General features: G+C 36.9%; 1 protein-coding gene and 1 long non-coding RNA gene across 6 annotated transcripts in view; one reads left to right on the top strand and one right to left on the bottom strand.

The window, feature by feature from the left end:
• SDK1 (sidekick cell adhesion molecule 1) overlaps positions 1-14,994 on the top strand; it is a 394,723-nt gene that overhangs the window by 184,657 nt on the left and 195,072 nt on the right. The gene's annotated exons all lie outside the window — the stretch shown is intronic.
• Positions 20-13,798, bottom strand: LOC121078604. 2 transcript variants are annotated; one of them, XR_005824664.1, is made up of 3 exons: positions 13,711-13,798; positions 4,779-4,876; positions 20-1,833 (listed from the first exon to the last, which is right to left on the bottom strand). It is a non-coding gene; the product is annotated as an uncharacterized LOC121078604 (long non-coding RNA). The 2 variants fall into 2 exon arrangements; XR_005824663.1 differs by lacking the exon at positions 20-1,833 and adding an exon at positions 2,300-2,431.

Consider the following 14,994-nt stretch of genomic DNA (forward strand, 5'->3'; position numbering starts at 1 on the left):
ATACAAATATTAGAAAACATGCCATGGTACAGAGGTTACAGAAGGTATTCCCAAAACTCTGCCCTAATAAAAACAGCCTTACTAACAAAGGATTGGATCCTTGAAGGAGTTCAACTTTTCCTGGTTAGTTCGGAGCACACTGAACAGCTTGTGTAGTAAGAGGAACCTGGGGGAGTACAGGCCCTCGACAAATCAGCCTCAGAGCCTTTTGTCTGGTTGTTTGTTTTGTGCAAGGCAGGTACATGATGATATCCCTGGCTGTTTGTTGTGCTGTTGTGATCATAATTTCTTTTTAATACAGGGTTTGTTAATGTATTGTTTTCCATTGTGCGTAAGTAAACAAGTCACTCTTCTGAGTGCAATTTTATTAATGAGTCTATTCCCAGTCTATGACATTATTTTTATCTGGAGTTATCACGGAGTCCCAGGGAACACACATTTCATTGTTATTACTTATTATTTTACTTTGCGCAAATTGTATTAACACCTACTGTTACAGAGGCATTCCATAAGGAGGTTTCACAGCAAAAGCAGCAGAGCAATGGGGTCAGAAAGATGGCTGCACACCATATATTGACATGTACAATCAGTAAAATGTGCATATGTTAAATATTGTAAACCGTTTGGTAAATGTGTTTTCATAAAGAAATTTAAGTACGTAGAAAGGTTTGACTCCTTTTGAGGGCATTTGGTAGAGGTGTCTTTAATGTAAGAGTGAGGTAGGGAGTATGTTAGCCTGAGTGAATGTGGAGGTTTCTATTTTTGATTATAGAGATAAGGAAGAGATGATAAGTAAATTGTCTATGAGGCTGGCAGCGTTACTGACAGGGTACTCTTTCAGTTTAAGCTTCTAGAGGATGCAGTGCTCTCAGATCTCTGCCAATCAGCATGATAAAATGCCCTTTCGATCTTGGAAATTAATAGGTTTTAGCCAGTCCACGTGGCTAGCTTCTTTAGAAGAGCAAAACTTGGGAGTCTCTGGGTTTGGGGGCAGGAAATGTAGCAAATTGCTGTTGATTATATGCTTATGTTTGTCAGAAGCTCATCAAAAACATTATGTACCTGTGAAACATTTAATTTCTAACAAAATATGACTTTTTCTCCAGTAAAATTCCTCATCAGATTTGAGGGAAAGTTGTTCTTATGCAAACAATGGAAGCCTTGCTAGTGGGTTCAGGAGTACATTGTGTAGTGAGTCACGGAGGGCAGAGGCTGCCTGGTGGAACACAGAGCAGGAGAGACAAACCTGTGTTTTCTTGGCTATATTTATAGATGAAATGAACTTCTCATGCTTTTTGTACGTTTTCCTGAATTGGAAGTAATACTGCAAATCCACTTGTGTGAATTCCATGTGTACCATGGCATGTAGATTGTAAAAATTATTTCTGACAGTATAAAGAGATTTGCTAACACTTCAGTAATTTGGTTTTTAAAGCAAATTTGTATTGTTTGTATTATGCAACCAATAATATACTTCTCACTTTAATTTCATATCTTAATTAATGCTAGAAATAGTCTGTGATCATGCATGCATAACAAGTTCTGGGCAAAGCAGAAGGTAATACCAGCATATGGAAAAGAAAACACTTAAATGCATGCGGACTTGATACCATGAATGCAAAGTCTATCTGGAATGTGAACAATAGGAATGAGGCAAGGTGGAAAGCCAAATATGGATTTGCTTGTTAGAATAAATATTAATCAATGAGGATGGTTTAAAACCTCAAAACCTTATAAAACCTCCAAGATAAATAAACATTTTAATAAATTGAGCCAGGAAGAGTAATGCTACGTGTGTTGAGGAAAGACCCTGGCCATAAGGCATTGAAGTGTCTGTAAAGGAAATGAGATTAACATGGTGGTCATGAACTTTGATCTGAGGAAGAAAAGAAATGTGTGATAGATTAGATACAAATGAATAAACCCCTTCAGTCCAATAATAGGAAATAATCAGGCAAAAATATGGTCCTGAAAGATCGAGTATGCAGACAGTGTTTGCAGGAAAATGGTGTATTTTGGAAGAGTAATAAATAATTCCAGCAAGCAAAATCTGAAAAACAGATTTGTAAAGGGACATACAGGACTGGAAGATATTACATTGAATTGTCGCTGTCTGAATCCTATCAGACTTTAAGAGATGGCACATGTTATCTTCTGTTAGGACAGGTCTAAAATAATCAAGAATAATAACAAAGAAAACCAGCTTCATTATTTCAAGTGTAAAGTAGAATATCCAATCTCTGTGTGAGTATATTTATATATTAATTGAATGCAACCTTGCTACATGACTCGGCACACATTGCCACTTTTATTGAGAGCAGACGGAAAAAAATATAGATAACTCCCAGGGTAGTCATCCACTGAGAACACACCGTTAGAGATGCACAGCTTGTTATTCCTTGAAGGACATCAGCATCAGACTTGCTCCAGCCTACAGGAAAAACACGTTTGCAGAATCAAAGTCTGACAGCTGAGAAAGCAGTCCTGTTCTGGTCCCAAACATAAGACTGACACTAAGAGAAAGGTATAGCCCTAAGGTAAGCAGAGCATGAGTTGCAGGGCCTTTATGTTGCAGATTGAAGTCACAGCCTTGAATTGTGGCTGGAAGTAAATGGAGTTTGAGCAATATCTGGAAAATATACCAAACTGTCTGGTGAAATCAAACTGATATCCAAAAGCCAGTGTGTCATGTCTGAAATTAGAATGAGATGTTATAAATCAGTCCTGAATTTAAAATGTCTTTAAATCAGTTGAACTGTATATAAAGCTAATGAAAATCTTGAGCTTTTTTTAGCCGTGTGTTGGTCCACCTTGTTAATAACAAAGAGAAATTTGGCTAAGCAACTATGAAAGCTAAGGGTTTACTAGCAGTAATATTCACAAAAATCAGTTTTCTTTCTGACTCAAATACATCACTTGCTGCCTGTCAAAAATTCTGCAGGTTTCCTGTTTTGGAGTATTTCAGTACTAACTCCATCACTGGAACTTCCCAGCTTGACCAGAGGTGTGTTAACCTGTTAACACAGATAGTTAACCTGTCACTGAGCTGTTGCAATCTTCTTTTCTTAGATACAAGTAGCACTTTAAGGATTTCCCAATTGTTTTTACTGTAATGTTCCTCCGTGCTTCCATCTATTCATCGATAGGTTTGATGATAATGTCTTAAACTGGTCCTTGATTCTTTGGGGTTTTTCTTTCTTGTCTGTTCTCCCACAGTTAGACATTGCAGCACAGATGGTCAGCTCTCTTCCTTGAGAAGTTGGCTTGCCAGGGGGATAGAATGGCAGGCTTTTGATCTTACCAGTGTTGGTAGGACACTTGAAGATGGAAGTATTCATTAAAGTAAGGCCATCATAAAGCTCGTATTTCCTTGATGGTCATACTCCTGTATATCAGCCAAATTTCTTGGAAACCTTGCCGCAAGCTCCCTTTGGTAGTAGCATGGAACTTAAAAAAAAAAAAAAAAAAAAAGGCATAAGATACATGGCACTTTTCTGTAGTTTGTGCCACTTATGCGTGAAGGTGAGTTCTTTGTTCATTTTTTTCCCTTTTTTAAACTGGAGAGAGACTGGGCAGCAGAGAGTTATGAAGAGCTTCCCAATGGAACTGTCAGGGTTTCTGGTATGTAAGTCAGGAATTCAAGAAGTGTTTAAGAACAAGTAATAGGGAGCTTTTTATTACTGTAAGTTGCTGGCTGAGGTAGTCACTGCAATGCACGCAACGAGTGTCCTTGTTTTGTTATTTAATGATGACACGGCAAGACTCCAGTGCCACTTAAGAAGTTTGAAAAACCCTGCTGAGATCTTTCTATTATTAACTACAATGCAGTGCTATAGACGTGAGCACCACTGGCCCACTTGCAAACTTTTAACAGTATGCGCTGCTATTTCAGAGCTTATTCCAAGGATTTTTATGAAAAACTTGAGTAAGTGTCTCCCGGTAAGTGATTTAAATGGCAAGTTTGCAAAAGGTGGCTATGTGTAAGCTGTTCTGACAGCTTAGATACTCCTGCTTCAATTGGTTTTGCAGCGCTAATCATCTGGAACTGCAATTTGGGGCCTTGCTTCTGGACCTCCTTATTAAGCTGTGAAGTATTGAGATGCATGTCGCTTCAATAGATTTATTAGTAAATTAGGTAGTCTCAACACCTATTCATAATACCGGGAGATGCAGAGTGCTCTGCAGACTGATGTCTTTTTTCTGATGCAGGCTTTGTATAAACAGAAAACAAGACTGATGAAAATTTTAAAAACCTTGCCAGCCAGCATTTTTGAAGAGCCAATGATAATAAAGCCAATTATCATTTAACAAAGATAAATTTTTCCCTTGAGCACTGGCAATGCTGCTTAAAAAAAAAAAAAGTTGGGGGGGTAAGTTGGGGACTAAAAATTCAACTTCTGGCTTGGTTGCATTGCAATTAATTTAAAATATGAGGGTATCGTGTTGTTCTGCCCACCTTCCACTTTTGTTACAGGAGAACATTTTCTTCTGTCATGGTAGTCATTGAAATGAGGCTGAACAGTCTCTGTTTGTCTCTGGTTGAGGCTTATTTTGTATTTTGATTTAATGTATCATTAAACCCAAAATTTTACAGAAAGAAGGAGTTCAGTTCCAGACTGACAGGGTACTGACTTTACAGTGAAAGTTTTTGTTCATTTTTTTGGTTATAAAGAAAAGCTCTTGTAGCACAAGATGTTTAGGCCACTTCCAGTGGCAGTAAATATAAAATATTCTTTACACTGTTAGAAAAGAAAGTGGAGAAAAACGTGCCGTTTTACCTGCCAGTGTAGTTGATACAATGCTGCTTTTGACACCCTTCTGTCAGGTCTGTTGAGAAGATAAGTTCTCAGAAGGCTCTGGGCAGACATTTTCCTCTCTGGAAGAAAGCATTTCACACACGTAATTTTTCATATTAACCACCAAGGTTTGCTCAGGTCAGCAGATGTTGAGGATCCTTCATGGCTATGTTTGAAACATACTGCTGCATGAATTTTTCATTGCTAGTTCCAGCTTTCAGGTGTCGGCAGGGGGAAGGGAGTGGGCAGGACCCCCTAGAGAACGGAGATTTCTATTCTGAGGTCAATTTCGTGCAAGTCCTATAAACTTGTCAAAGTGTTTTTAGTTCCTGCCAAAGGAATTTACTCCACTTAGCCTCTGTGGGTCAGTGCTGTTGAGGTGAAATTAATGCCTCGATGCTTTTTTTTTTTTTTTTTTGAATGGGGGAAAGGGAAATGAATGGGATGAACTGAAATTGTGTTTGTATTGTACATGCCAGAGGTTGTGATCAGATACTGGGGAAGTCCAATGAAGCACAGCTCGGCCCTCTGTGCACTGGTTTTAATTCATTCTTTGAAATAATGACTCTTCTCTCCTTTCCCATTTTCTGCACAGGCATTGCTTTCTCTTTGTCAGGCAGAATTTCCAGGGAAGATATCCTGGCAATTGTCATGTGTTATTTCATGAGCAAATGTGTGCCTTCACTTTGATGATCACTTAACGTTCTTTTGTTATCCAAAAAGTTAATTTGAAGGAGGCTGTAGAAGTGTTTGGGATTTGAAATTGAACCTTAAGGATAAAGTCTGTGTAAATGCCATCTTTAATGCCCTAGAAAACTGCTATAGTTCTTGATGCTTTTTCTTTAGTTGTAGCTCCAATCTGCTCTAATACTAAAGGGCATATGTGTTTAAGCAGGAATTTTTTTTTATTGTGATTTTGATAATAGTTTGCATACAAATTAACTATGCTTTTGATATGCATATGTTTAAGTCAAAACCATTTAAGTAACAATTATAGCTATAACAAAAAGGACTAAATTGAGTTAATGTTAAAGATTTGGTTTTGTTACATTGGAACAAATGTTGATTTAAGATTTGTCCAGGGCTAGGAATTATGTTGAAGGCTAATATTCTCAATGGTTTGCCCTGTTATCTACTGCGAGACATAATTGCAATGTAGAATCATATTATATGCATTACAAAGAAATAACAGATTATGTTCTGATTTTAACAACGTTCTTGGGCTCCAAGTTTCGCTGCCAGATCTTTTGTGTAATTCTGAGCCTTTCTTCCCCTTAAAGGAAAACTTTTCTCACTTTTAATTGTAGTGATGTAAAGAAAAGCCTATGGTTAAAGTCATAAATTGGTAAGCTGCAGGAATTAGATTAGGCAAGGAACATCTGTGGCAGCTTGAACTTTTCTTTGGCTTTGCTCAAATATTCTGTCAGTGTTCTGATAAACAGCAGAAAGGCTGGTTTGTCTCCAGCTTCTTCCTATGGACTATTTTTGATAACACTTATTGTCACCCATGGTGCACTTCTGCATCTGCTGCAACTCCCCCCTTCCAGGTGACTCGTGGCCCCTCTGCTAGCAGGACTTGACTTCCAGTTGACTTTCCTCAGATTCATTATAAGATTTTAAGTACGTCAACCCTAGTAGAGGATGATGTCTTTTTGGAATGGAAAAACAATAAAATAAACTTTCTGTACGTTTTTTTCAATCTTACTGTTAAAGAGAATATAAACAGCAGAAATCAACATATGACATATTTAAATATCTGGTACTTGATTAATCACGTTGCATCAAAAAAATGTGGAAAGCTGTAAATGCATACTTTATGGAAATAGTTCCTTCTTTTTCTCCCAAATGCCACTTATATAACACTTGTTATTATGGAGAATCGTCCCTGGCTTGTGAAGCTGGGAAAATGCACACCAGTTGAGTGTATATTCCTTTGGCATATGTACATACATTATGCAAGCTGAAAAACTGGCAAATGTAGAGTTTCTGAAATCTAACTCATTATTTTAACGTAGGTTCTTGTTACACTTGTCTGTTTGTAAGGCTTGTTTTTCTTTTTGTCTGTAAGAGATCTGGAATACACACACACTCTCAAAATCCTGGGTTGTCTTCTAAACCCTTTTATTTATATCTGACACATGCAATTAATCTCTTCCTATCTCTAATCACTTTTGCTATTACATTCATTGGAGTGATTTGTATCCTATCTCTGTCACTGCTCTGTAATTGATATGTGGAGATAAGAGATTCTTAGAGGACACAAACAAGGAAAAGGGAAAATTGAATTTACCTTGCAATCATTTTACAAAAAGTGACATACATCAATTATACATTCCATACAGGAGAATGCCATCTTGAACAAACTGTGATCATTTTTTAGAAGGCCAACATAAGAGAAATGCCAGAAAACTTTTCTGGACAGAAAAGTATTGCTAGTTCAATGGACACGCTTTTTAATCTCGCTGATTGACCTACAATTCTTTTAAATAGTATTTCAGAATTTACAAAGAAAATATTTTTGATCAGTGTTTTTCTTCAGAGTCAGTCTTGTACTAGTATTCTAGCATGGAATAAGATGAAAGGAGGCTGCTGAAATAAGCATTATTTTGATCAGACATAAAAAGATGGTGTTGGCCAGTCAAGATTGAGTCATCTTTCTGGGCTGAAAATGGTAAAACTGATGCTATAGACCAATTGCAACTTAACTGCCTTCTGCTGTAAATATAATTCTGTCTAGTTTCTTTATTCTATTTTAATGCAGTGAGGAAATAAATTAATTTGCTGCTGCCTCTTGCTTAGGAACTTTATACCCGTGATTAGTTGGTGTGAGAATAGTAGTGGCTGCCCATAGGTGTAAGTTTAAGCAGTACTTTTGAATCTTTGAAAAACTTTTTAATGTGTACTGATAATACTACAAAAATACTATCAAGTAAATAGATACGATAAATAATATAACAGTAACAGAAATCATAAACCAGAAGATTTTAAGAAAAGCAACATCCAGTGTTGGCCCCATCCTGGGACTGTGGGACTGGCAAACCATCTTTTCCCTAGAACTCTTTATTTCTTTATCACGTATGGGCAAGATAAATTGTCCTTTATATAAACTTAGAGGAGAAAGAAATATAGCCATTTGCAGGCATTCATAGAGAGCTTTGAGTTTCAGTTTATATAAGTATCATTACTCTGAAGCTTTAAAAGGAATACCTACTAGAGACTCTCATATCAATTTACCCCTTTTGATCTCTTATGAATCCCCTCCTGTTATGCTACACTCCTGGGGTATTCTAAGTAGCTGACATGAAATTTTTCTCTTCTTTTCACATCTTTACAAAGTTGGGTGTATTTAAAATATTTTAATTTATTTAGAGTTGCTAAACTCTACTGAGAGGTGCTTTTTAACAATAAAATACTTTTTTTTTTTTTTTTAACTTAGTGAAGGGAACCTTAGCTTAAACATGCTATTTTAAGGGAAAAATCACTTTCAGAGGGGAAAAAAAAATCCATTTAATATATGGCTGTGACAGCTCTGTATGATTCTGTAATGAGACAGTTTGTCCTGGCTCTTCTGTCAACAAGAGGATAAAAAGATACAAAGCTCTTCCTTAATAAAATAGTGAGGAGCATCATTTCTTATAAATTGGATAAACTTGCAGAATGTCACTTTTTATTCACAGGAGTAGTACTTGCTCTTAAGTATAAAAAACAATAAGTAATTTAGGATGTAATTTGATGTTCTTTAAACTGTCATTGTGTTAGGCAAGTTTGAAATGTCTTATAAACAATGGAGATTAGGCATAATAAATAAGCACAAAACAGCTGTTTAATAGAACAACTTTTTCACTTACTGCAAAAGCTTAACTATTTCCTAGATTGTCTTACACATGCTAAAGGCTTGCACAGCAGACCTCTCCCACCCTCCCCCCAGCATATTTACAAAAACTAATTTTCATCTCATTCTTTCACAAACATATGGTTGCTTGAGGGTTATCATTTTTAAAAGTTTTTATACTAAAGATGTTTTTAATCTCTTCTCAATATACATCACAGAGCAGGGAAATTAAATAAGAATAGAAACTCCTCACATCTCTGTCTCATCGTTCTGCCAGACATACTTGATTTGTCTAAGTAATTCTGAACAGTACATAGCCTAGTCTGCATATGAACAAAATTCAAAAATATTAAAACTGCAAAATAAGCATTTGAGACTTAGGACATGCCTGACTCAATGTCATCTGTACAGTTTAACTCTTCTCCTTTGTATAGGCATGTTATGGGTAAGGCATTTAATTTGATTGTTCCTGTTTTCTTCAGTAGAAAAGACAGTGTGCAAACAAGAACTTCCCACTGTTCTGTTTTTCTGAAATCATCTAGCCAATTTTTGCTCCAATATTTAACAAAAATGTTTAGTATGGAAATCTATTTAGATTTTAGTAAGGACTTTCTAGGAATTTTAAAGTAATTTAGAATAATTTGACTTTCCTCCCTCATTTATAATAGGAAGAGAAACTCAATTTGACTGTAACCTGGGTTGGTTCACCTGATGTACATTAAAGCTGCATCGATTTCTTGCCTCCTTGTTTGCACGATGGGAGCTGGAAATTGCCAGCCCAGGCTGTCCATAAGCCTTCATGCTCATGCTGCTCAGCCTGGCCTGTTGGCGTTCGCCTCTGCAGAGAGGTGAGATGTCCAAGTAATTCACGTTCTGTTTTTTTGTGGTGTTGGTTGTTGTTTTTTTTTCATACAAACTACACTGTAAGGTAATAAAAACACTGGATTATTTTTCAGGTGCTGACTATTGTCTATATGTCTAAGCACCTCAAAAATAATTCACAACCCCAAATTGTGTATTTGTATGGTGGATAAATCATTTTAGTTATTGAATATGGGAACCGAGTTACACCTGTAATCAGGAGAACATAGTTGCTAAATGGTGCATCCATAAAGAACTGCAGGCTTTCTGTGCTAAAAATAAAGGACTGTGGCAGCCAGGAGGGTGCACACAACATCCTAGACTCCATGGCCCTGCTCTTGCAAAATTGTTGTTAACATTGTCCGGTTATATTTGCTGTTAAATATGTTTAAAAGCTGAGAAAAATTAGCTTACTGCTGTTGTGTATAGTGAAAATATTGCAGTGGAGGGTCTGTTCCTGAAGAAGGAAAGACAACAGAAGTTGTGTGTAGTAGTGTGTTTTGTTTTTTTTTTTTTTAATTCCCATTTGATCCTAATGTACTAAGGAGTGATAAAAATAAAAGCTGGCCTATTTATTCCATGTTGGCTATATTTGGATCCACTCCGTAAAGCTGTGTGCCCATAAACCTGGCTCGGTAAGGGCAGGGAAGGTGCAAAAAGTCGCAGTGCCATATCCTCCCCACATGCTGCCTTCCCCTGTCCTCGCGGGTTTGTCAGATCACTGAGAGTGATACTGTCAGAGCTATTACAGAAAGTAATTGGTAGTGAGTGATTAAAATTGCAGATGGCCTTTTCAAGGTGATTATGAATATTAAATCAAGTCTGTAAAAGCTAGCTAAAAAGACCCCTGAAACCGAAAAGGGAATATGCTGAGGATAATTGCAGGAAAAGGGCGTTTTGCAGTCTCATCCTAGCAGATATGCCATGCTTGTCCAAAAAACCACCTGCCCAAGCAAAATAAAAAAGCCCGACAAGCAACATCATAGTTCAAATAGACCTATTGTTATCAAGGGAGGTGGAACTAAATATCTGCCTTTTTGTACTGGCAACCTCTTTGTGCAGAGAACTTGCTGCGTCTCGCTCCACTTTTTGAACTATGTTATCCCAGGTCATCACTGTCACCACTGAGCAGCGATGGGTCTGCAAAGTCCTATGTACACACACAACGTAGTGTAATTAACAGTGATCTCTTCCTGTTCTTTTCCAACTACAAGTGATTATGACAAATGCTCCTTTCCACATAACCGTGGAAAGAGGCCAAGAATTACTGTGGAGCAACTTAATTTCATTTGGGGAACTTTATCTCGCAAAGCAAAGGTTATCTGGGAATCTTATTTTAGCTCAAAATCTAGGTTTCACGTTGTTCCATAGTTTAAAATGGAAATTTGAGATGTAGGGAAAGACAAATGAAGGGAAAGTTGAAAAAATACATAAATGTCTTCATTTTGAGGTCTGCTCATTTTGTGTGTGTGTGTATATATATATTAATAAATGAACAGAGAACTTGCACATGTCTCAATAGCATTGAACTTACAGCCCCAGGGAGTGTTTTCATGTGCATACTGTGATTATAACTCATCACTTTCCGACCAATTTCATACTTTCAAATACAACAATTTTCTATGGTTGCTTATACTTCAGTGTATTATTAGTGTATTGATTCCCAAACTTCATGCTGGACTGTCTAGTCTGCTTGTGAACTGTAAAACGCCGTGGGATTTATTGTAAAGATTTATATAAGATGTGTTGTGCAATTATTGCTTATTACCTTTGGTGTGACAGGAATCATTTGTTTAATCATTTTCCCTACAGACAATTCTTCTGCTTACCTGAATTTTGTGGTCATTGTTATGTTAGTGGTTTTGCTGCATATTGATTCTTCATCTAAATTAATATTATTTCATTTATGGATATTCCCTTGGTATATTTGATAGAGAATTCTGCTTATTCCACTATAATAATACTTATTTCTAACCATATTGGCATAGGAGCTGGTCTGTGGCCTACTTGACCAAAACATTTGTTGCATGCAAGTGTTGTAAAAAGCTGTTCTTAAAAAAAAAAAAAAAAAAACAAACTCAAAAACCTCTTACTGGTTCATTCCTAGTCAATGGAGCAGGCATGTTTTTAAGGGATTGTCTAAACAGATACTCAGCATTTCCCTTTAACCATGAAAAGACAAATTCCACCTTTTAATGCAAATAGATAATATCTTAGAAGTAACGAGGAATTAAAAAAAAAAAAAAAGGAAAGAAAAATATTTCAATTGAAAGAAGCAGTGGATTGAAGTCTGACAACATTATGTTCATCCAGTCTCAGGACATGTAAATTTTAACTTTTCGAAGTTACAGCTCTTCAAAAAGTGTCTTGTGTGAAATATAAGCCCAGTAAATGTGGCAAATAGTTCAAAATCGGAAGTGTCTTGATAGAGTTTGGATTATCACCTGCCACTTTGCTTTTTGGAAAGGGTATTGATTACTTCTGTGTATGATTGATATATCATGTTACAACCAGGAGAGCCTAGGATACTTTGAAAACCGGTATTATTGGCCGTGCTGCCAACAAAAGCAAAGGCTTGCATTGGATATGATGAGGAGAGGAAGACTGCCTGTGATGAAACTGTGGCTGATGGGTCGGATCTCTGCGGTGATGAAGGGGGCGATTTGCACTTCACAGGCTGCTGAGGAGAGGTATTACGGAATCTGGCAGGCCTCTTTGCATTTCTGAATTCCTACCCTGGGTATAATGCAGAATTTATTTTCACAAAGCCGAGTGTGAAGCAGTTAAACGTTAATTGCACGGATTTGTTCTAGGCTGTGGTGGCTCTGGTACCTGTATTCAGCTGGGCGACTCAAAGAGGGCTAGCTTTCTGGTTACGAGACAGGAAAGCAGCATGCTTTTAGTGAATAATAAAATTCATTGTCCTTTTGTTGGCTGGTTGGTTTTGTAGAAGATTAGCACAATTGCTTTCGGAGGGTGTTTGTAATGGAAGAAGCGACAGCCCTCTGCTTAGCGTGGCAGTCTGCGACCCTAGCAAAGGGGAAGGATGAAATAACGCTGTGCATCTGGGTAGCCAGTGCAGGTGGATAGCATTATTCTTGGTTCACTCTTGCATCGCATATACCAGAGGAGGTGTTTTTAATTTTGTAAAAATATTTTCAAGTTGTGAAACTTAAAACATTCAAGTTAGGAATTTACTGTGAATAATGACCAAGCTGTTTTCCTGAAAGTCTTTGCAAGCTCTGTTTCTTTAAGGCAACTTCTTTTCAGATCTATATTTCACTGCTTTTATAGCAATATATAAAGCTTTTTTTTTTTTTTTTTCTGAAGGAGACTATATGTTTAAATTAGAGGTTTATGAAGTCAGCAGGCAATCCTCTATTGCAATCTTTAAAAGACTGAGCTTTAATGACTCAATTATCCTGTTTTATTTTGGTGTGGATTCGATACTTCATTTTAGTTTCACTTGACAATGTTGCAGGCAACCCTGATGACTTCTTAGTATCTTAACACGGTATTTACACATGCTTCATGACATAGTATGCCAGTGGAACAGGAAGTAAAAAAGAACACTCGTGCTAATGTTGAAGGTATTACATTTGTATTAAGTACTTATTCTCAACTGGGTGATATTTTTTTAAATATTCATCAGAAGTAAATATGATTTACAGAAGTAATATTTATGATGCAAAAGTCTGATGGCCACATCTTTTAAGAAGAATTTTCTAACCTAAAGTTAACCTTTATGGTGCACCATAAGCTAAGTAATTTATAGGAAGCTTTGTGAAGGAACATAAACAGCAAACCTGCCTGCATTTGGTGATCCTTCTGACTTCAGAAGAAATGTTCTCGGGAAAAACACTGGCCTATAATCAAATTGCTCTGCAATTTAGGTCATTTTAGCATCCAATTACATTTTTCAGACACAACTATTAAAAAGAAGAGGGAGGGGAGACAATGACAACTACAATAATTATATACAGTGTATGCTGTAAAGAATAGGACATTTTGTGAAATCTGACAGCATTTGAAACGTATGACAGAAAGCCAGACAGCTTGTGTTTGTTTTGTTTTCATTATTTTTAAAGGATACAGTGGGGTTTTAAGTTGTCTCATTCTTGACTGCTGTGGGCTTGTGTTTAGAATGAGGTAAGGGTGAACTGAATTGAACAATCAATGCGGAAAGAAGAGAGGCTCACATCCAAGTCATTTCACACTTACTCAGTCTTCTGCAGATTTAGCAATATGAAAGGATGGGCCTTGTCTTTATTGCTAGAGTTGTTCCTTTAGATGAACTATGTAAGATGTCTTTCCTGTTCATGTTTGATCACCGTGGGAACTTCAGGATGTGTGTTTCAGAAAGACTCCTGGGTAGCAGTCCCCGGAAACATGCAAAGCTCACCAAAACTGTCTGATAGGTGGTAATAATTAAAAAAAAAAAAATCTCAATGAAAAGTGCAGATCCTGATAAAGGGAAGGAATGCACTGAATCATAGAAACACATACTGCTTTGAATGCATTACTTCCATCAGGTTGTAGATCTCAGTTTTATGAGCTCTGCAGAAGATGGGACAGTATTTTTTTTTTTTATTTTATTGCATGCAGTCCGTTCAGAAATTATAACACAAGCATGAGAGGGAATGAGACTCCTCTGTAAGGGACAGCAGGTTACTGCTGTAAGTAATTCTCGTTTTGCAATTTTGCTCTATTTTTACCAAACAGTGAATTGTGAAAGCAACATAAGCAAGTTGCTCATGCAGTTACAGATTTATGGCAATGTGATTCGCATTCACAAGGGGAGTGTGTGTGTGTGTTTGTGTGCGTGTTTGAGAGAGAGATTTTTTTTTTTTTTTTTGCAATATGCCACCATGATCCTGAATTCAGAGATTGATTTGTAAAACATTCTGAATCAATTAAGGCTTTAATCAGCAAGCAGCAAATTTCAGATGGCTCGTGGACTAATTTTACCATCTCCCATCAACATGAACCTAAGCTGGAAAAAGAAAACAATTAAGGAGATGTAATTATCTGTCCTGATTACTGAATTAGAAGAGTTTGTGTTTATTTCATTGCTATATAAAAGGAGAAATCTACTTTGAAAAACAATTTGAGGCAGCTACTAAATAGCCAAGATTTGCAAGGTGCAGTGTAGGTATTTGCTAGGACAGTTTTGGAAGAGGTTTGTAGTCAACATCTGTCATACAGGATCTATATATTAAGTTGTGGAGGCTACTGCTTTACAGCTCTGTAGTGTACTACACAAGATCTAGAACTGAGAGTGCATTTCTTGCCTTTGCTTAAAATAAGTTTCTCTTTTCGAGGCAGAGTCTCATTTGTAATTACTTATCCAAGCCTTAGCTCCATTTATATCTGGTGATTGCAAAATCTTGCAAATTCTGGAAGCCAGGAATTAATCTTTGTTTTACCATTCGATGGCAACCATTCTAGAAAACAGGGAGGGAAACGCATCTCTGCATGATCAAACTGATGGTCTAATGATCCAGT

The sequence above is a fragment of the Cygnus olor genome, chromosome 15 (genome assembly GCF_009769625.2).
Source record: "Cygnus olor isolate bCygOlo1 chromosome 15, bCygOlo1.pri.v2, whole genome shotgun sequence".
Classification (NCBI taxonomy): Eukaryota; Metazoa; Chordata; class Aves; order Anseriformes; family Anatidae; genus Cygnus; species Cygnus olor.